Source organism: Gossypium arboreum, chromosome 11 (assembly GCF_025698485.1).
Source record: "Gossypium arboreum isolate Shixiya-1 chromosome 11, ASM2569848v2, whole genome shotgun sequence".
NCBI classification, from domain to species: Eukaryota; Viridiplantae; Streptophyta; class Magnoliopsida; order Malvales; family Malvaceae; genus Gossypium; species Gossypium arboreum.
In genome coordinates this window covers 109,781,060-109,804,735 of record NC_069080.1, presented here as the reverse complement: position 1 = coordinate 109,804,735, position 23,676 = coordinate 109,781,060, and the positions used below count along the sequence as shown (strand labels likewise).

At 33.0% G+C, this 23,676-nt stretch overlaps 1 long non-coding RNA gene and 1 pseudogene across 1 annotated transcript; both read right to left on the bottom strand.

Annotated features, from left to right (window-relative positions):
• Positions 1 to 272: 272 nt before the first annotated feature.
• On the bottom strand, positions 273 to 2,664 carry LOC128284275 (uncharacterized). The gene is made up of 3 exons (XR_008274664.1): positions 2,533 to 2,664; positions 1,579 to 1,620; positions 273 to 563 (listed from the first exon to the last, which is right to left on the bottom strand). It is a non-coding gene; the product is annotated as an uncharacterized LOC128284275 (long non-coding RNA).
• Positions 2,665 to 9,622: 6,958 nt separating this feature from the next.
• Positions 9,623 to 14,669, bottom strand: LOC108471587 (pentatricopeptide repeat-containing protein At4g01400, mitochondrial-like; annotated as a pseudogene).
• Between the last annotated feature and the right edge of the window lie 9,007 nt (positions 14,670 to 23,676).

Here is a 23,676-nt window from a genome sequence, read left to right as displayed (position 1 = left end):
GTTAAAAAAAAATTCCATTCTAAGTCCAGAAAATCGTACTTGATGTTCAAAAGATTAATTCATTAAGGGTTAAAGTGAATGGAAGCTGTGCACCAGGTAGGAAACCGAAAAAGAGGTGGTGAGTCCATCGGATTGCTTAAGTACCAAGCTCCCTTCAGATCCAATCCTAGACATGCATACTACCATTGCCACACCTTAACGTCATGGATATTTCTAGGAAAACCGATTTGATTAAGTCATTTTTAGGAAAAGTGATTAATTTTGGAAAATACTTTTATTGCGGAAGCTTTGCTTGTTGTCGTGTTATTTTGAAATCAATTGTTGTTTTTGAAAACGCGCCCTAAAGCTATCCAATTTCAACAGTTAAAATAAGTATTACCTATCTTAGTAATACATATTAAAACCATCAAAAATAACTAAGTGGCCTTATTACATTTAAAAGCCCAAAAACTTCAAACGTAAATAAAAGGATGTCCAGTTCACCAGAAGAAAATCAAACTTTCAGAACGGGTGGCCACTCCGAATTCCCTCACAGCTCCAAGCCCACTATGGTTGGGGATTTCCTGCGTGGATGAAAATAAAAGGGGTGAGTTTGGGGAAACTCAGTGTGTAAGGAAAACCCATTCAAAGCCCAAGTCAGCTCAAGCCTATTGGCCTAAGCCCATTCAGTGCAGTGGTATCTGGGCGAGCCCTTTTCAGATCGAATAAACCGGGCCTTAGCCCTTATTCAGATAATGATGGCCCATAGGCCCATTTCAAAATACATGCAACATCGGTAAACATATGCAAGCCCATTTGGGTAACAGTGGTCTTGGGCGAGCCCTTTTCAGACATAATAAACGGGCCTTAGCCCTTATTCAGATAATGAGTATGGCCCATAGGCCCATTTCAAAATACATGCAACATCAGTAAACATATGCAAGCCCATTTGGGGAGACTACTCAACCCACCAACCACTACACTCCACCCGTACCAGCCATACACTCCATGTGGGGAATAACTCAACCCACCCAGCCCAACACTCCACAGTTGCAGCATTACTGCTCAGTTAACAGTAAATTGAGGCAAAGCCTCCAGTACGTGGACAAGCCACTTTCAGTACTTCCTCCGTCAATATCCCAGTCCCATGCATTAGATAATAATAACATGGCATGCAGTAAATAACAACAGTCAAACATGCATTTAAGTCAATTTAACCCTAGGGGTATTTCGGTAATTTATCTCCTAGGGGTAAAACTGTAAATTTTTCACTTTTAAAGGTATTTCAGTAATTTATCTATTTTAGGGTTTTTCATGCATATTCTTACTTTTCACGTACTAACAGAATCACGTACCGAGGGTTCTTACGAATTGGGCCCGTTGGCCTATCATTCCAATTTTGGCCCATTAAGCCCAAAAATATTGAGGGCACAGAAATCATGCACTTTGCAGTCCAAACATTGTAACTTACCAAAAACATTAATCGATTTACCTCACGAGCATTCGTACACTCGCAAATCTACAAAATACAGGTTTTCGGCATTTCGCCTTTTCGACTTTTGCCGATCTAGACTAAGAAAGAGGGTGTTAGTTACACACCTGTTTGCGACGATATGTTGACGAGATCCACACACGAACAGCCTACAATTGGATTACTAACACGTTAATCTAACTATTCAAATACAAACTACATATTAACCCCTTACAATATTCGGCCAACCACACCTACAGATCATAGTAAGCTTATAAGAAATCAATAAGCAACTCATTAACAAATTTTTGTTAATGTTTACCACATAATCATAATTTCACTGCAAGCTGTCTTCCTGAGTAACAGTCACTAAATCATTTATAACTGGAGCTACGAAACTCCAAATTAAGTTCCGTTAATTTTCCTGAAAATAGACTCATATATCTTCTATCCATAAAATTTTCAGAATTTTGGTTTAGCCAATCAATACCAGAATTTTCTCAAAGTTTCCCATGTTTCACTGTTTGACTAATTTGACCACCCTTCATTACGAATCAAATTTCTCATTGTACAGAATTCGAAATATGTTCTTGTTTATTTCATTAGAAACTAGACTCAATAAGCTTTAATTACATAATTTATTCAGCTTCTAATTCTTCTCCCACAATTTATGGTGATTTTCCAAAGTCACGTTACTGCTGCTGTTCCAAGCAGATTTATTACCAAATCACTCTTTCACACATACCTTGCATGCATGTTATTTGAACATGTATATCACCAATCAATCATCACATATCTATGATTTTACTTAAGTATAATCTCCATTTCATCATTTTAAAGCACAACATGTTAGCTGATTTTTCCTTTAACATCTAAGGCACATGCATGCTCATTTGTTTTGCTCAACTTCACTTATCTTCCATTTTCATCAAAAGAACATGAAACAACAACCATTTCCTTCATTTTAATTCATGACTAAATGCTCACAACACAACTAAAAATCAAAATATACTTCAAGAGTTAAGGTAGAATCAAGAAGAACTCATGAACCTCAAAATAGAAGCAAGGTACCAAGAACTTACCTTCAATTTTCCTCCTCCTAATGACCGAATACTCAAGAGCTTTCTCCTCTCCTTTCTCTTCTCTAACTTTCAGCTATGATGAACAAAGATGGACAAAACTTTGTTCTTTTCACCCTTTTTCTTTTAATAAAACTTCATATTTCATCCATTTAATTCTTTAATACAAAAGACATGAAATTCTTATCATGAAACATTTACCTAACCCATTATCATGAAACATTTACCTAACCCATTATCATGGAACATTTACCTAACCTATTATCATGAAACATTTACCTAACCCATTATCATGGAACATTTACCTAACCTATTATCAATTTGTATCAATTTGTACCATAAATTATGGATATCAAGTGTACATTTTGTCTACAACAACATGATGGTTGGCCACTTCATGTAAAATGGGAGGTTTGTCATGCAAATCCTCCTATTTTGCACTCCTATTTATTTGGCCACTTCAATTTAGCCTATAGCATTTTCAAACATTTTCACATAGGTCCTATTTCATAATTTCACCCCTTTTTTCTTATGGAACAAAAATTAACTAAAATTGCCGGGTTCTATCTTAAGCTTGGGCCTTCTAGAGGCCCACTAACATAATTAAACCTATGCCAACAGTCACAGGATTCCTGAAAATTGGGGCGTTACAAATTGAAAAATAAATTAGTAATAAAAGTCAACACACATGTAAAATAAATTTAACATTACTTTGAAATTTTGCAGGCTCGTCAAGTGTCTCCGGTACATTCGAAGATCCAACAACTGTCTGCTGTTCACTATTTGCTTCTTCTGAATTTGGAGTATTCTGGACAATACTTAAATCTCGTAATCTTCTTCCACGCATTTTTCCTGCAATACACATAAAATGATTGAAATTTTAGTAACAAATTACAACAATAATAGTACATGTAAAATAGTTAAATTATATAACATGACCAAGATTAAAATTATAATATTACATATAATTAAAAAATCATAAAATCTTACTACATCATTATTCGTAAATATCTTCATCCACATCATGTCGAACCCATTGATGTTGTGTACTAGTACTAGGGATATTTGCATCTAAATTTTGTTCTGGAAAAGGTAATGTTTCTGATCTTTCGACGATGTCATATCTACTTCCATTACCCATGTCAAACAAGTCTCTAGGGGTGTTCCGGAGTACAACATACCAACCCTCATCAGTTGGATCTTTCGAATAAAAAACTTGTTTCACTTGAGAGGAAAATACATATGGCTCGTCCATCAATTGTTGTCCAGTGTGAATCAAGCGAGAGAAATTAACCATTGTAAAACCAAATTGATCTTTTTTAATTCCGCGAGCAGTATTAACATCAACCCAATCACACCGAAATAAGACAACTTTCCATCTGCCATAGTAATCCAACTCAATAATGTCTGTAAGAAGTCCGCAATAATCCACATTAGCCTCAACCGGATTACTGTCCCTAGCACTAGCATAACTTGTAATTGAAGAATTAACAACTATTCCACAATTTTGAGTTCTCCTAATTCTCTCGCGATATTTTGTATGAAATCTGTATCCATTGATAAGGAAGGCACTATATCTTTTTATTACTCTGTTCGGACCTTGGGAAAGCCATTTAACTTCGTCATTGATGTCCTTCCGACTCCAAACCTATTGAATCGAAAGTAAATTGAGTAATTATAAATGTATTATGTAAAAACTTATTAACTTCAGTTACATACCGTTTGACTTAACCATTCATGAAAGGATTCTGTGAATAACTTATTAATCTCTCGATGTTGTAATCTTCGAGAGGGTGCACGAGATCTCAAAATTTGTTTGTACTCAATATGTTAAAAACAAGTTTAATTGGTTAGAAGATAAACAAATCAAAACGACGAATATGTGAGGAAATTTTAGAACTTACTTGTGTAATGGTTCAATTGAATTGTGGTGAAAAAGTACATATCGATGTGCTTGTATCCACGATATATCATCTAATTCTGCAATTTCAACTTTGCCGATTGGTTTTCCATAACTTTGGAATAAATAAGTTTCGACCAAGTTATGATCATTGAGCCCAGCATTTCTACTTGGTCTATTCAATCGTGTTTCAACATCTTCTAAATATCTAGAACAAAAGGTCATGTATTCCTCTGCCAAGTAGCCTTCAACAATTGATCCTTCTGGATAACGCTTATTGCGACAATAAGACTTTAATTTGCTTAGGAACCTAAACACGATATATAATATTTATCAAAAGCTGCAACTAAATGTATAGAGGTGAATGAATGAATACTTGACAAACAAATTAGCACTTTTCTATAGGATACATCCATCGATAAAAAACCGGTCCACCAAGTATTGCTTTGTGAGGGAGATGGATTACCAAGTACACCATAATAGTGAAGAAGGAAGGTGGAAAGATCTTCTCCAAATTGCATAAAGTCAAAGCAGCTCGATCCTGTACTTTCTCAAGTTCTTCAACATCCAAAACTTTGCCACAAATAGCTTTCATTATATTGGATAGTTCAATTATACAGGACGTCACATTTTTTGACATACAGCACCGTAAAGCAACTGGGAGTAAATCTTGCATCAAGATGTGGCAATCATGTGATTTTAATGAATATAATCTTCAATCTTTAAGACTCACACATCAAGATATATTTGACGCATACGCATTTGGGACTTTTATATCCTTCAACACCATGCAGAACACTTCTTTCTCTTTCTTTGACATTGAAAAAATGAAGGTGGTAACCGATATTTTCTATTCGGAAGTACTTGAGGATGAAGATCACGCCGAATTCTCATGTCAACTAAATCAAGTCGACTCTGAAGATTGTCTTTTGATTTTCCATCGACATTCAAAATTGTCCCAATTATGTTTTCGCAGACATTCTTCTCAATATGCATGACATCAAGATTATGGCGTAAAATGTTGTGCTCCCAATAAGGCAACTAAAAAAAAAATACTCCTTTTTTTCCACAAGTCCACCTCATTAGGATTATCCTCTTTGTCAGATTCATCATCAGATTCATCATCAGATTCATCCCTCGATCTTCTCTTTGTTTGCATGTTAGGTGGTTGATTCATTTTCCCATAACTAAAGTTGATATCTTTTAACATAAACAAGATTTCAGATCCAACGGTCTTTCAGAGCTCCTCTCGACTCTTCAAGATCAAATAGAGTCCTCTGAAATCTAAATTTATGATTTCCATCTAACCACCGACGATGGCCCATTTAAGAGAACTTTTTCCCATTATACAACCACTTCGAACAAGTTTGCGCAGCACAACAAGGATAGACATAACGTCTTTTAGTACTCCAACTCGATAAATTAGCATAAGCCGAGAAATCATTAATTGTCCATAACAAAACTGCATGTAAATTAAAGTTCTCCTTTCTCAATACATCATATATCTCAACACTCGACCATAACTGTTTTAACTTTTCAATAAATGGCTGCAAATAGATGTCAATATCATTTCCAGGACCGTTCTCTCCAGGGATAATCATTGATAAAATAAATGAAGATTGCTTCATGCAAATCCAATGAGGCAAATTGTAAGAAACAAGCACTACAGGCCAAGTACTGTACGAAGTACTCATGATTTTAAAAGGATTAAAGCCATCAGCTGCTAGCCCAAGCCTAACATTCCGAGGATCGCTTGCAAAGCTCGAAAATTTACTATCAAACGATTTCCAAGCTAAAGAATCAGCAGGATGCTTTAATAATTCATCATCAGTTCGTTGATCATTATGCCACCTCATAGAATCGGCCATCTTTGACAACATGAAAAGCCTTTGAAGTCTTGGTATTAGGGGAAAATATCGCAAAAACCTTGACTGGCTTCTTTCTTAACTGTGCCCCACCTTCATCCGCATTTACATCTTTTGTATTTCCATTCATCTAACGAGACTTACCATAAACATGACAAAACTGTTGATTCTTTTGATCACCCCAATACAACATGCAGTCATTTGGGCAACTATGAAATTTATCATACCCAATGCCCAAATCTTTTATTAGTCTCTTCATATCTTGACAGAACTGGGGGTTTTTGCAAACGAAAACATCTCTCTCAGAAACTTTAGCAGCATTGTAAAAGAGTTTCCGGTCCACCCTCCCAAACATTTTAAGTGAAATAGACGAATGCAGAAGGACAATTTCGAATATTTTGGTCCCTCGTAAAGTTCTTCGTTCATGTCATTAAGTAAATTGTAGAACTTCGCCGCTTCTTCATTTGGCTCCTCATCAGGTGAACTTGTTCCCGTTTCGCAAAAAACATTTTCACCAATATCACAATCATCGGATGTAATAAAGTCAGGTGGAAACGATTTCTCACCATGACTATGCATATTAAATGCATCCCGCAACATACCTTCCATGTCGTCTTGTCTAACATACTGGTGGTAATCAGTATCAGGATAAGTGAGATTAATCGTTGAAGAAGTTCCACTAGATGTACACTCTCCATGGAAAATCTATTTTTTATACCCCCGAATAAAACCATCAACAATTAGATGTTCGTAAACAACTTCACGAAAATGCCAATTGATGTTGCCACACTTCTTACACGGGCAAGGAATCATTTTCTCTTGGCTTGCATTTTGAAATGAAAAATTTAGAAAAGTTTGTACTCCATTTCGATAGGCATTGCTTACCCTTGACAATTTCATCGAACTCCTATCCATGTCGTAGTTCTTGCAGTCTAAACTTGACAATAAATTACACGAGTAAGTTGTTTATTTATAAGTATAATTAAGTTATGTAAGTTATGATATGATACCTACTTATGTATTATGTAAGTTATGTAAGTTATGTGAGTTATGTGAGTTATGTGAGTTATGTAAGTTATGTGAGTTATGTAAGTTATGTGAGTTATATAAGTTATGTGAGTTATATAAGTTATGTAAGTTATGTGAGTTATATAAGTTATGTAAGTTATGTGAGTTATGTAAGTTCAATTATATATTTTAAGTACTAGTGATGTATTCAAGTATATATATTTTAAAATCTTATAATTTTGCACATTAATAATTTATGCAAGATAAATTTTATATATTTAAATAAATTAATCCAAATTATATTAATTAAATAATATTTAAATAAATTAATCCAAATTATATTAAATAAATAATATTTACATAAATTAATCCAAATTATAATAATTAAAATAACATGTCTTTTGCTTTAATATAGACATGTCTTTTACTTTTATTAATCTAAATTTATGTTTTACAAGTCATCTTTTCTTAAGTACATGTTAAAGCATAGTGTGAAAATCCGTATTTAGCTTAAAAGCTATGATTTATTTTGAATAAAAAGTTTAACTTAAATGATAAAACGGACGATAATATTTGTGATAAAACGTATGGGAATATTTAATTTATTAAAAATCGTGATAGAAATATAGAAATATTAAATCAAAAATTACAAAAATAGGGTAGAAAAAATTCACGTGGCAAGCATACATGTAGAGGTATAATATTATTAAAAGGTTTCAAATTGAGCAGAAATGATCCCTTTTACACTATTAATGCAAGTAAGAGCATACGCATTGGAACCAGTAGCAAAGATCCCCAAGCGAAGCGAGGCAAATGAAGTGGAAGTTGGTTTACATGTGCAAACATGTGTGTGATATCTAGAAACTGTCAATTTTAATCTCAATGCCGAGAAAGGTATATACCTAATGGAATACATGTCAGATTTCAATGGAGAGACATCAAATAAAGATTTAGCCTATACTAAACATACATACCTCTTACAGATTGTAAATTGGATGGTAGCGTCGATTCCAACAAGTTAAATTACACCTGCAAACAATGAACAACCATGAAATTAGAAAATAATCTAAGGATAAAGAAGAATTAAATAAGTTAAAAACATGATCCATTAATGTATTTTCTTCTTTCTTCCTCTCATCAGGACATCACTGGTACACATTATTAATTATAGTTCTAAAATACTAAGTCCATGCCATGATAACATAGGGGTGAAACCAAAATGCAACTAAAACAATTATCGAGTCCAATTAAATTTAATGCACTCAAGGTCAAATTTAGAATTGTTACCAGTGGTGATACATAGCTAATAACATTAAGAGCAATGCATAAACAAACATCCACAACAGGTGCACAATAAGCACTAAAGCATTAAAGGTGAAAAAGTTGTAAAAAAAATAAATTTTGAACGTATTTGATAAGAAAAAAAAGTTAAAGAAAAGAAAATGAGAAAGAGATGTAAACTAACTTAAAATTATGCAAATTTTTAAATAGGGTAAATTACACTAATTGTCACTCAACTTTGGGGTAGCTAACAAAACAGTCACCTAGGTTTCATATCAGTCACTCAACTTTTAAAAAATAACAAAACAGTCACTAACGTTATAAAAAAGTGACAAAACAGTCACCGATTAACAATTTCCATTAGGGGGTTCACGGGACTGCTGATGTGGCAAGTTAACCAGCTGATGTGGCAAGTTAACTTGCCACGTTGGATGTACACAGTAAAACCCACCCAATTTAAGAAAAAATTGAAAAAAAAATAATGTTAATAACAGAGAAGAAGAAGAAGAAGAAGAAGAAGAAGAAGAAGAAAAAGAAGAGATTGTAAAAAAAATCTTCTTTGCTTAAATTTGGCCGGGTCTGATTCTTTGCCTCTTCCTTTGTAACCTTCCACCATTGTTGTCCCGGCAATATCGATATTTCAATTTCTTGAATTTCCCATGGACTCCATCTCAAAAAAAAATTCTTATCTGTTGAAACAAAGTCTTCGCTGCTGGGTTTAAGTCAATGAGTTCTTCTACAAATCTCTGCACTTTCTCTGTTTGGTATTACAGCACATCTAGAAATAACGCTCTTGTTTGGTTGGCTAATAATGATTCTCTGTTGACCTAAAATTCGTCTCTTGTCATTGGCCACTGATGGTATAATTTACCCAAGTAACACAACCAAGAAAAAAGTGATGACAAGCAGGCAACTTGTCGTAGCAGCAGCTAAAGTTGCAGTGGTATAAACAAGGGCGATACCATTGATATCCAAGCTTAAAGTTATCTTGAAATATAAAATTTCTTAACAATTGATATGATTTCTTCCACTGTAATGGCTATGCAAAAACCTTAACAGCATCCATAGCTCTTCCTTTTCTAAGCTTCTTCTTCCTACACAAACTATTCAACAAAGTAGTATAACTCAATGAATCTGGTACAAATCTTTTATTCAACATATCTTCTAACAAATCTACAGCTCTATTCACTTGACTCTTCTTGCATACTCCTTGCATTAATATCCTATAAGACTCGACATCAGGCATAACACCTCTCTCAAACATTTTTTTGAACAGTTTGTACGCAATACTTAAGTCCCCGTTCAAACAAAATGCACCCATCAAAATGTTGTAAGATTTGGTATTGGGGAAAACACCGTATTTATAGGCAATCTTGAAAAGGTTAAAAATAGGCATGATGAAGTCACGATGAGAAACAACCAGCTCGAGGATATGATTTAAGTGTTTGGGTAAAGGCTTAACATTGAATTCAAGCATTTTGTAGAACACATTGAGAGCTTTCTGGGATAAATCAGCTTCAGCATAGATTTTGATGAGGTAAGAAAAGAGAGTCGACATAGATTTTGATCGGATTTGAGACGAACGAGAAGGTTGTTGACAAGATAGAAGTGCTTGGAACCACCGAGTTTGAGAATGAGGATGAGGAAGGAAGAGTAAGAATGACAAAAACTGGGTTGGGTGGTGGCAACATCGAAGATTTCTTTAGCGAGGAGAGGGTCGAATTAGGCGGATATCAGTTTCAAGACTCACGTAGGGGAAGTTATTGGCAACAGCGACGATTGCCGTTGATTGGAAAACTGGATACATCTCTATTTTTTCTCTTCTTCTTCTTTTTCTTCTCCTCTTCTTCTTTTTCTTATTCTTCTTCTTTTTCTTCTTTTTTTCTTTTTTTTCTCTTTTTAAACCCTAAATTGGTGCTGATAGGGCTATTAAATTGGTGGTAACCGGCCAACTGGAGACTGTCATCTGTCATGTCACTTTACCGTGACGTCTGTGACGGAAAGGACTGTTTTATCACTTTTTCAAAGTTGAGTGACTGAAATGAAATTAAGGTGACTGTTTTGCCAGCTACCCCAAAGTTGAGTGACTGTTGGTGTAATTTACCCTTTTAAATATTATGTTTTTAATTTTTCAACTTTATAAAAAAAGATAAAAATAAAAATTTATATTTTTTATTTATTTTATATTTCTATCCTTTTCAATTATTCATTTATCTGATTTTTTTCCAAGTGAAATTTACTACATGTATGCTTTGATTTAGTATGAATCATATTAAAATATATAGATAAAATTTTAAATATGTATTATAAAATATAGAAATTATTTTTACCAATTATAAAACACTACATACCAATTGAAATCGATTTGTCCAACACGACAACAACTACCATTAAATTAGATTAACATTGAATCGCTCGTAAGCATTAAAAAAACCAGAAATAAGTAGTTAAATCAATTAAAAACCACCTAAAAGGGTTTTATATAATGTTTTGGGTTATTATATTATTTTTTATTTGTTTGGCCCAATTTTATGTTTATTTGTAGCCCAAATACACTGATTTTTGCCAAATACAACGAACTTTCTTGAGCTTCTGTCAACTCAAGCCGTTGAGCAAAGATTTAATGACCCAGACACAATAGGTGCACAATAAGCAGTAAAGCATTAAACTCCTATGGCACTAGGAGAACATCAAGATTAGACAAGCACAAAAACAACAAACATCATACTTAGAAATAAAAATAGAAAGATTAAATTCCAAGGAATTGCAGCATATTTTAACCTACTAACAAATATAGGTTCCCTTCCTTGCACACAAAATTTCATCATACTTTTACATCATCCAAGACTTTGAAAAACTTAGAAGGTTAGAATAAGTTCATATCACAGATTATACCATCGAAGGTAAAATTGGAAAGTGTGAACTCATTTATATCAAGACAAATACTAAACTCATTGGTTACAATTTGAGATTAAGGCTTTTTAACATACTTGCCATAATTGCAAATGATATCGCTTCAAAATCAAATGTAAAATTGTATAGAAATTATCATGCTTTATGCTAATGCAAGCTTCAAAGACCATACAAGTAAAAATATATCAATATATCACGTAGATTCATTTCGAATAAAGTTGATGGGAATGTACAAAGCGTAAACCAAATTGCCAAGATTAGTAAAAATCTTTATTCAATTTCTCAGATTTTACTATGTCCATCTCGATACAATAACAAATCATATATATATTAAGTCATTTAAGTAGCAAAACAAAAACGAGAACATATACGAAAGATGAACAAAAAAGCAAGTCTTTATGGTACACAAGAAGAAATAATCCAAAAAGCGCACCTTTATCTTTCCCTTCTTCCCTTTTCTTCTATTCAAGGTCCGAAAGTAAATATGATGATGAAGTAGCAGTGAAGTCGCTGCAGAAGATTGTGAATTCCTTCACCAAGAATTTCTCTAACCTGTGTTTCAATTCCCTGTTACAAAAATTGGAAAGCATCAAACCAATAAAATGAGAACCGAGAAGAAGATGGGTGAAATAGCTGAGTGAGGGTTTTGACTTACTGATTAGTTGCAGCAGAGGAGTGCAACGGTGACGCAGCAGATGGTCGAGTCGATGGCGATGCAACAGATGGTCGGGTCCGGCGATGGAGAGATGGGTTGGGTTTGGATTTGCTAAAAATTTAGGGTTAGGGGGAAAATTTTAGGGGGAAAACACTTAAACTTTTTAGGTATGTTTTTGGGGATAAAAGGGTGGAAAAAATGACACCATTTATGTGAATTTAGGGGAAAACTGATTTGGTGTTTTGGGGGAAAAGCCTAAGGCTGTCGGGCATGAAAGAAATGAAATTTAACAAATTAAAACGACACCATTTCGGCAAAAGTATTTTGACCGTTTGCGGCGCTTTAGAAACGCGCCACTAAAAGCTATCTATTGTGGTGTTTCTAAGAAAGCGCCGTTAATCTCCAACAAAAACGACGCCGTTTTCTTTAAGCATTAATGTTTTTTGCAGCGTTCAAAAAACGCCACTAATCCCCTATATATTCAACTAAAACGACGTCGTTTCCATAAACTTTAATTCTTTTTGCGGCATTTTTTATAAGCGCCACTAATCCCCTATCCAACTAAAATGACGCCGTTCTGTTAAACTATAAACTTTTTTGCGATGTTTTTAGAAAAACGTTGCTAATCCCCTAAATATCCAACTAAAACGACGCCATTTTCTTTAAACTATACTATTTTTTTGCGGCATTTTTTGGAAAAACGCCACTAATCTCTTAATTTTTATATTTTATTTTTATTTGTTATAATTTGGTAGCCAAAATAATTAACTTATGATAGTCAATATTTCATAATATATCTCTATTGCATGATAACTTTGAAACTTTAAGTTTAAATTTCACTTATATAAATTAAGTGTAGAGGAATTAATTTGAATTGAATTCTTCATTCAATTAATTCTTTAGATTAATGATTTTAATTATTAATACTAATGATGATAAATGTTAATATGATGATAATTAGGTATAATTTAATCCTAATATTATGAATTAAAGTTTAAAAGATTTATCTCTTGTCGATATATGGTACATACTAATCTTCTTTTTTTTTTACATTTTACTAAGTAGATAATTTTCAGTTTTTATCTTTTAAATATGCTTAATATTTAATCCTTATATTTTAATTTCTAATATAATTTGGGTTTTATGTGTTTATAATGTTATTAAGTAGATATAGTTACCTATCCATATCAAATTTTGTTACTTTATTTATTTATTTATCAATGTTTTTTTAAATTCGATAATTATCAAAATTTCAAATGGTCTAGACTAAATGTTTTTAAATATATAAAATCATTAATTGATTGTATAAAATTTCATCATTTAACAAATTTCACGTAAACCTCAAATCCTAAACCATTTAATATATATAAAGTTTATCTATTATCTCTCGAAATAATTTAAATTATAATCATATATAATTTTATAATATATTAAGATTAATATTATCTCTTTACAATTATATAAGAAATCGTTTAATATATAAATTAAAAATGATAATTAATCAAAATCCTAAACCTCTAACCCTAACTAGTCCTTAAACCCTAAACCCTAAACTCGAGACCCTAAATCACAATACATATACCTTAGACTATAACCCCTAAATCATAAACTCTTAACCCTTAACCCCTAACCCCTAACCCCTAATCCTTATCCCATAACCCCTAATCCTTATCTCCTAACCCCTAATTCTTAACCCCTAACCCCTAAATCTTAAACTCCAACTATTAAACCCTAAAGTACCTTAAATTACATAATTCATAACCCTTAAAATAGTAACTCCTAAACCTTAAAAATTGAACCATATACCCCAAATCATAAACACTAAACTATAATGATAATTATTCAATATTTTAAAATTAATACTATCTCTTTTAAAATTATATAAGAAAATATTTAATATATAAATAAAAAACAATTAGTCATATACCAATAAACTTTAAAATTATTTTAAATAATAGTATTTTAATAAATATTTTCCTATGTTTTTACTTTTAAAATTATTCTAAGTGTCATTATTTTTTAAGAATTTAAATATTCAATTAAAATAGATTATACATTTAGCGGCGCTTCTTAAAACGCCGCTAATGCTGACTTATAGCGGTGTTTTTCAAAAAAGTGCCGCAAAAGATCGATCTATAGCGACGCTTTGCAAGAAGGCGCCGCTAAAGCAACTAAAGCTAAAAAACTACGCCGTTGTGTTTAGTTTTTTTCGGTAGATTGATTTTTTGCGGCGCTTTTTAAAAGAAGGCCGCTATAAGTCAGCATTAGCGGCATTTTTAAGAAGCGCTGCTAAAGCCACTAAATCTCAACAAAAAACAAAGACGATGAGTTTATTGTTTTGCGGCGCTTTAATGTTCAACCTAAAGTGGCATTTTTTCTAAAAGCGCCGCTAATTGTCAACCTATAGCAGCGTTTTTTAAAAGCGCCGCTAATGCTTGTTTTTAGTGGCGTTTTTTATTAAAACGCTGCAAAAAAGGCTGCTAAAAACCTGTTTTGATGTAGTGTCTCCATTATCCATTGTACAAAAAGCCTTTTTTGTCCGCTAATGGCTTATTAGTTTTGTTAGGTACTACATGACAGAATGAACGCTATATTTTATTAACTTGGATTAATAAAAAATGGTCATCCTAGATTTGTTATATTTTCCATTGGTACTGTTTGATTTTGAAACCTGTACGTAAGCAAGTCCTGATAAACACCCAAATGTGCGATTGCATAACTGACTTTCATATATATCTTGATGAATTTCAATATCATGTATGTAAGCTTTTGTTTGCATCTTTAAGCATTTCTTTTAACTTGTTCCTAGAGAAATCCTATGCTCTTTAAGCTTTGCTTTTAACAAAATTTGGCTGGGGCAAACAAAATTGATATTATCTAAGCTAGTATGTTGCTGTCGTTGTTTTTGAGCTTTATTATTATTTTTATTATTATTAAGAGAGAATTATTTAGAGACTTTGAGCTGGAAGATATCAATTAATATTATAGACAAATCAAAATATTAGTAATTGGATTTTATAAGATGGTAAATTTATGTTAATAAAAACCTTTATTGCGATTAAGACTATCACTATATGTTTAAGGGCAAATTGGAGATTCCATTCATAGAACACTTATTGACAGTTTATACTGTTAATATAAATCGAAAGAGATAATTGTAAATTCACTTATATGACTCTTTACTGATAGTTACTAACATCGCTATATGTTAAGCATGCACCTTGATACTTGAAACCTATACCAATGGAATGAAATGTTGGTATAGGTATTAGCAAATCAACTATAAGGTACGGTATTTATATTGACAATTTTTGCTTTTGCTAAATTTGGACCGTCAGTACAGAAATTTAGACAAATTTCGGCTATCAAATTTTTTATTTTACAAAGTCTATACTGACGTTACATGTACTAACAGTTATTTTTTTTGTCAAAATAGCATTTTTGACCGTTGGTATAGGGTTTCTAGACCTATATCAATTGAACTTTTATTTTTAGTGACAGCTATTGAATTGTCACTATATAACAATTTGTTTGTACTGTAGGTACATCTCCTCCTCCATATTTCTTACTTAGGATGTGTTTGATAAATCGAAAAATTAAGTAGTAAATTTTTACTGCTACATTTTATAAGTGTTGAATTTATATTAGAAAATTGTTTGGTAAATTAGTAAAGAGTGTTGTTTTATTCCACAAGCAGCCTTAAAATAAACTTGATATCCATGTAACAAAAAAAAATAACATTGTAATAAACTTGAATTTAATAAAGAATTTTAACGGTGCTAACGATTCTTAAAAATTCACATCATCGTTTTAATTAGAATAAAGTATTTAGACAAACTAATGGCATAATAAAAGTTGAGGCATCATCAAATCATGTCAGAATTAAAGTATATAGATTAAATCTCAAATTTGAGTGAAATGTAGAGATCAAATTGAAATTTAACTATTTTTATAATCTAAAAATAGAGGGATTGGAATTAAAATTTACCCATAATGTTATTATGTTAAAAAAAGGAAAAAAAAATGGGCTGGAACTTACTTCTATATGCAGTTGTATGGATAAAGGCTTGCGGCAGTTTCATTCATCATAAGGTGTTTGCAATAATAAGATCGTGGAGCCTATGGGGGCAATTCACACCAAAACAGGTCTTATGTACATATAATAAGCCCATGCGAATACTCCTATCGGCAACATTATTACCTGCCCTATTAACAAAATGAAAATCTAAAGAATCAAAATTCGAATACAAAATACGGGCCTTAGAAACAAATTGACCCAAATGAGTGAAGTCCAAAGTATCATGAAAAAATTTCGAAATAACAAAGCAAGAGTCAGATTCAATAACAATATTTATAAAGTTCATAGCCTGCGCATATTCAAGCCCCAATATGCGTCCCAACATGAGGAAACATGCCGCGCAAGGCCTTTAAGACCAAGCTATCCTTGTGGCGTGCTACACAACCAATATCAGCCTCCCGTGATTCCACATCCCAAGCCGCGTCCACATGTATCTTCACAGTCCCCATGCTTGGCGCACACCAGCGCTCCTCTCGCGGTTGTCTTGGCAATATGGGCCGGTTGAGCAAATTAAGAAGTCTAAATTCCTCATGCAAGGAACGAGCAAAATTGGATGTCATGTGTGGTGGGGTCAGGTACCCATTAAGAACTTCATTAATTGCGAACATTTCATGGTTCCCATAAAAGCATGTATAGACATGATATGTAAGGCAGTCCCCCAGCGCATGCAAGGCTGTCTTGCGCTCATTATCGCACCGCCCCCACACCAGGTTAGGGAGGTCATTAAAGGTAGCAATCTTAACGTAAGTCAGAAGAATTTCATCTGATACATGCCAAACGAACAAGCGCACTTTCAATAACATTGATAACTTCTAGAGTACTCTCCAAAGGGCCCTATGCAGGCCATATCCCAAAGATGTTGAGGCCCAATTTTGGCCCGAATTAAAATAACCCAAAATTCAATTACAAAATCAAACCTCAGCCCAAATAAATTACATAAGCCCAATTTAAGCCCAAACTAGCCCTAGCCCTTAAACAGAAAACAAAAAAGTGAAGAATCAGATTTTCCAAACCCTAGGTGCGCCGCACCTAGGGCATTCGGCCAACTGCTCTCTGTCCCATTGCTCATACCACCTGCTTCACCACCATTGTGTCACGCTCAAGTTGCACCTGCAAGAATTAAAGAGAAATGACAAGTAGTTGAACAGATATACTTTGTAAACGGCTATATAAAGCCTTTTAATCATTGTAAATTTTTTTTAGAGACATTGAATATAAAAAAAAAATAGTGATTCAAAGCAAATAATAACATATCAGGAGAATAGTCCCAGATCAGAGACTCAAAATATCAAAATCAAAACCGAAAAAACCTAAGGTGACTTTATTTATTTTATTTATTTTATTTTTTTCTTTTCTTTCTATTTTTTAAATCTAGTCCCTCACATATATACATATATTAAAAGCTCATAAAAAAACACAAAAAAAATATAATAAAAAAAGTACCTTTCGGAGTTCCGGTCACCGGGCGGTCGGCGGCGACCTTGCGGCGGTCCGACGACCCCACTTGGCCGACTTCTGGGTTTACCCAGAGAGGGGGGAGAGCATTCAAACTTTTTTTAAAAAAACATAGAGGAGAAATGAAAATTAAAAAAAAAAAAAACTCAGCTTTTATAGGAGGATAAAACGACACCGTTTTGTGCCTAGTATCTGAGCGTCAAAACGGCGTCGTTTCACTTGACCCGCACGCGACTCGACCCGATACCTGAGGATCCGCGTGTTTTCGCTACAAATAGGATAATTGCGCGCGGGGTCCTTCCGCATTTTTATTATGTTTTAATCCAATTTTTCTTTACTTTTAATTTCTCCCCTAGAATTTTATTTCCGTTTCATTTTAATACCTATGCGAACGGCGCCGTTTTGGAGGGAGGGAATATTTCCTCATCTGGTCCCTCCATGTTGTCCGCACCTTTCAATGTGGTCTCCCCCTTTCCCTTTATCTCGAATTCGCCCCAAATCCCTGTTTTAAGTTCAATTTGGTCCCTTTTTTTTGTTATTTTCGATATTTATGTTAAATTAATTAATCTAAGATGTTATTATTACTCTTATTTTCATATTATATTATTATTATTATTATTATTATTATTATTATTATTATTATTATTATCATCTTATTTTACTACTATTATCATTTTTAAATTACTGTTACTATTTGTTTTACTATTTAACATGTTAGTATTATTATTGAATTTTTATTATCATTATTACTATGGTATTATTATTATTAGTATACTTTCACCTATATTTATTTTATCTAACTTATCTATCTATATTTTTATTATTATTATATTTTAAAGTATCATATCTTTATTTATATTTATGTACTAATATCATTATTTTGCTCTCACTATTTTTTGTTAGTATTATCACCATTTTTATTATTACTATTATATTATTATTATATTATTTTTTACCTATTACTCATTAAATACATTAATTTATTTTCACTCCTCACTATTATATATTATTTATTTCTATATATATATATTTACATCATTCCAAACTTTAAAATATTTATTACTTGTATTATTACTATTAATATTATTATTATTACTTTACTATTTTAATTTAATGTATTACTAATATTACTCTTATTTTCATTATTATTATTATTACCATTACTCTTTATTGTTATTGTCATTATTTCTATTTTATCGCTATTATTTTATCACTAATACTATTATTATTATATTTAGTATTATTATTACTTTTATTATAACTACTACTATTATTATTATAGTTTTATATATATATATATATATATATACGTTTTATATAATATGTTGATTCTATTTTATTATTTTATTATTTATTCGTTTATATTTTTATGTAATTTAAAACTTTGAATTTTTATTATTATTTTGTATCATTATTTTTTTCATATAATACTTATTTATATTTATACCATTATTATTATTTTATCATTTTTACTTAAATTACAAGTTTTGTTGCACATTTTACATAATATTTATTATTATCCTTATTATTATTATTATTTAAAAAAAGAAAAAACAATTCCACTCACTATTTCTTTACTCATATGTTCATTTGCTTATCCCCGATTTAAAATTAAATTTACATTATAATTTACTTTGTTATTTCATTTATCATCGTATTTATTTCATTTTATTTCGTTTTGTTCTCATTTTCATTATCTCATTATATTTATTCGTTTATTCATATATGTCTCTATATATCGCAAGTTTATGTTATTCGTTATTATTATTGTGTTTATATCATCACTTTGTTATTATTATTTTATTATGCATATTAATGTTGTAATTTGTTTTCTCATTTCACCATGAAATTATGATTACATTAGTCTTTTACTCACGCATACAATTGTGTTTTCTAAAATAAAACAAGCTTTGTATTTAGAAAATTCGAGAAAATTGTGCCTTAACTTACTGGGTTTCAATTTTTCTCATTTAATCTAAATAACAGAATATTCTTTTAAAATCGCAACACAAATTTTGAATAAAATACTTATTCTAGGAGATACGAGGTGTTGTGTCCTAACTTACTGGATATGACATCTTGTTACCTCGAGATAAGATTTTTGTAAACAAAGGCAATATTCAGTATTTAGAAGTTCGAGATATCGTGCCCTAACTTACTAGGTTTTGATTTTTCTCGTTTACCCTAAATAATCGAATATCCTTTTAAAAAGAGGTAAAATACACGAATTTTAAATAAAAAGGCAAGCTCATCTTCAAAAGTTCAAGATGTCGTGTCCTAACTTACTGGATGTGACATTTCATCACTTTGAGACGAGAAGGTCTTTAACATTTGAGCGCTTTTTACAAAAGAGGGATCGTATTTCAAAGTCTTTCAAGTTTTCAATCTTCGACACTAAGACACTAATTAATCAATTAGGTACCAATTTTTGGGCGTATTGAGGGTGCTAATCCTCTCTCGTGCGTAACTGACTCTCGAACTCATTTTCTGATTTTCGTAGACCAAAAATTATCGTTTTAGTAAATCTTAACTTTTATTAAAATGATTAATTTAAGGTGACTCGATCACACCTCATCAAAAAAGATTGGTGGTGACTCCTATTTTTTTGTTTTCGTTTCCAAAACCAAAGTCGATCCCCGTTTTCAAAAAATGGTTTCGACAGCTTGGCGACTCCGCTGGGGACCCAAATAAGAGAGTCAACCCACAAGTTGATTAACTTTTGTCTTTTTGTCGAAAATTGAAAATTTGGTTTTGATATACGATTCCTTCATTGCATTTCACCCGTTTTTCTTACGGTTTTCATCATTTTATTCCTATTTTCTTTAACCGCTTCAAGTTTTTATATATCCTCGCACATTACATTACATGACCGTTGTGGTCACACCCTTTAAGTAGGAGTGAGAAACTATTCCTTCGTGAGGTTTTCACCTCCGTGCAGGATAGCGGATCACTTTCGGGATACATCTGTACCTATGTCTTCGTGAGATTTTCATCTCCGTGCAGCCATAGGGAAATGTATTCCCCTAAACTGAACTCGGTCTGTATGAGCCTATAATGGGTGAAGATCGAAGAATCTGCTGGTTCAGGTACCTTTACTCTAGAACCGAACCCCATATAGCGAGCCTTAAGAGCCCACCCTAGGTAGAGCCACTCCGAAACCTTAGTGGTTACCTGAGCAAGTGCTATGTTTGTTATTCCTTGTTTGTTGTTAACTGCGTATGAAATACTGACTTGCTTTGTTTTACTTCGATTGTATTTGCAAGGCATTTTCATCACAAAAGGTGTTGATTCACATTCGGTTGCTAAATAGATAGCTTATCATAGAAAAGGGGTTTTTTGATAAAGTAGAGGACAATACGGCTGTCCGGATATGGGCTGAGACAACACAGCAAGAGAAAGGTGATAGTCTTACCGAAAGGTACGTGTTAGGGTTGTGGGATTTTACTCGGATCAGCGTAGCTCAGAATAATCTCCAAGAGATGAAAGAAATTTGGGGTCAGTGAGATGACGAGATCAAATAGCTATTCTATTATCATTATGGTGATTTACTTTATTTACTCGATGTCAAGGTGGACAAAAACCTATTTCGAGCCCTAGCTCAATATTGGAATTCTGCTTACAGTTGCTTTACTTTCGGAAAGGTAGATTTGGTACCTACTATAGAAGAGTACACGACCTTGCTCCATTGCCCAAATATTCAGGTTGACAGAATTTATTCCAGAGCAGCCAACGTCCTAGCATTCTCAAAATGGTTGATGAACATCATAGGGATGAGCAAACAATGGGTTACAACTCAGATCAAACAAAAAGGAGATTGTAAGTGCATTCCTTGGAGGAACCTGAGGGATCTAATCTTAGCGCATCCCGATGTGAAAGAAGAGGGCAGATGTGTTCGCTTTGAGTATTTATGGACTGGTTATCTTCCCCAAAGCTTTGGGGCATGTAGACGAGGCGGTTTTCGATCTTTTTGACAGGCTTAGTAAAGGGGTCACACTTGTACCCGCGATCTTGGCTGAAACTTTCGGATCATTGAATGCTTGTCGAAGAATAGGTGAAGAGAGATTTATTGGGTGTGTACAGCTCTTGCTATCTTGGTTCCACAGCCATTTTTAGAAAGTGGAAAAGGTCTCGTATCGTATCTTCTCTGAAAACTACTCTCCACTGAAAGAGTTAGTGGCTACGCCGAGACGAGATGATATTACAGAAGAAAATTGGATGACGGTTCTTCAAAATTTGCAAGAGGAAGGTGTTGAATGGAAAGCCCCGTGGATGGTTCCTGATGAAATATTATATTGATGTGGAGATTTCGATTAGGTTCCCTTGTTAGGAATATGGGGAGCCGTCGGGTATGCTTGTAACATCCTAAATTTGGGGCCTAGAAGAGTTGGGTTTTGAGTCTGGGATTCGAATAGAAGAAAACCTGAATAATTAGGAAGTTTTAAATATTATCGTTTCAGAAAAAAAAATTATTTTATTAAATTACCACTAGAAAATTTTTTTGTATTTATTATTACAGATATTTTAAATTTTATGAAATTTTAATTAGTATTATTATTATTAGAAAAATATTATTGTATGTATGTTTGAAAATTTTTATGAAAATTATTATTATGTACTGTATTATTGATATTTGAAATTTTTATTATTAGATATATTTATAAAATTATTATTATTATCGGAAAGGAAAAAAAAATATTAGTTGTAATGCCTTGATTTTCGGGATTTTTTTTGGGTTTTTGTGATTTTTAGTAAATCTTGAAATTTTCATGTTCTAAATATTGGAATTATGTTTAAACGTGTTAGTAGACCTTTAGAAGGCCCAAGACTAAGCTAAACACGGTAAAATATCAAGGTGGGATTTTTAAGTGAATAGGAAATTTGGTTAAGTGGGCTTTTAAGAAGAACTGCGTAAGTTATGACACAAATGAGCCTTTGGTAAAGTGGCTAAGTGACGCCACTAGGGAGCTATGAAGGTGGCGTGTAAGTGTTGGGGAAGACACTGGTTCGATTCCTTTGTTGGCAAATAGATGCATTTATTTTTTAGTGCGGGAGGGTAAGTGTTGGAGTTCGTGGATTCTCGCTAGAGGAGAGTTGGATCGGTTTAACTGCTTGGATTAAGGAGTGATAAGGGAGAGATTTAAGGGATTGGGATGAGGCTAGGAGTTAGCCGAATGGGGAATTGAAGAGGAAAATCGGCGGGGGGTTATGAGGGTAGTATTTGGCACTTAGGGTATTGTTGGTGCCGCTTTTCTTCGCTTTTACACCTTAGGATTGTTCTTTTCTCTCTTTTTCCTCTCTAGCGAAACTACCACCTCCCTATTCTTCTTCTTCTATTTTTTCTTCTTCAAACTATTCATCATACCTACTATTCATCAACACTTTTGCGAATCCATAAAAGCCGAAATCCGTGATCCTTTGCTTGTGCCGATTTCTTCAAAGCCGAGTTCTCCTATGTTCTTTTGCTTTTATTAATTTACAAATTATCTTTTCTTAATCTGGATTCTGACCGTAATTCTACTTCAAGGCTGTAGCCCGCATTATCATCTCCTTCATCACACAAAAGCCGAAAAACCATAGAATTGGGGCTTATAGCGAAACTCGAACTCCGGAGTCGAGTTTTACCATCGTTTGAAAGATAAATCTGCACTGATTGCGTGGAGATCAAAAAGGAGTAAGGGTAAGTGTTCATCATCTCGGATCTGGTTATATTTTACAAAGTTAGGAAAAGTCAAGTCCCTAAAATATAGAGAGGTTGTCGAATTGGGTATGTGGCTCTAAAGGTTTTTAACTGACGTTTTCATCAATGATTAGTGTCTTCTTAAGTGTTGGATTAAAGGCGTGGTTCATTGGAGCAATCGGATTCGAGCTAACTATCGATTTTGGCAAAAGGACATCGAAGGGATCTCGAAGCGATCGTCATGAATCGGTGTGTATGAACACCCTTTCTTAGTTCAATTAAGCAAAGTTTAAATGCCAAATTCCGGCATTTCAT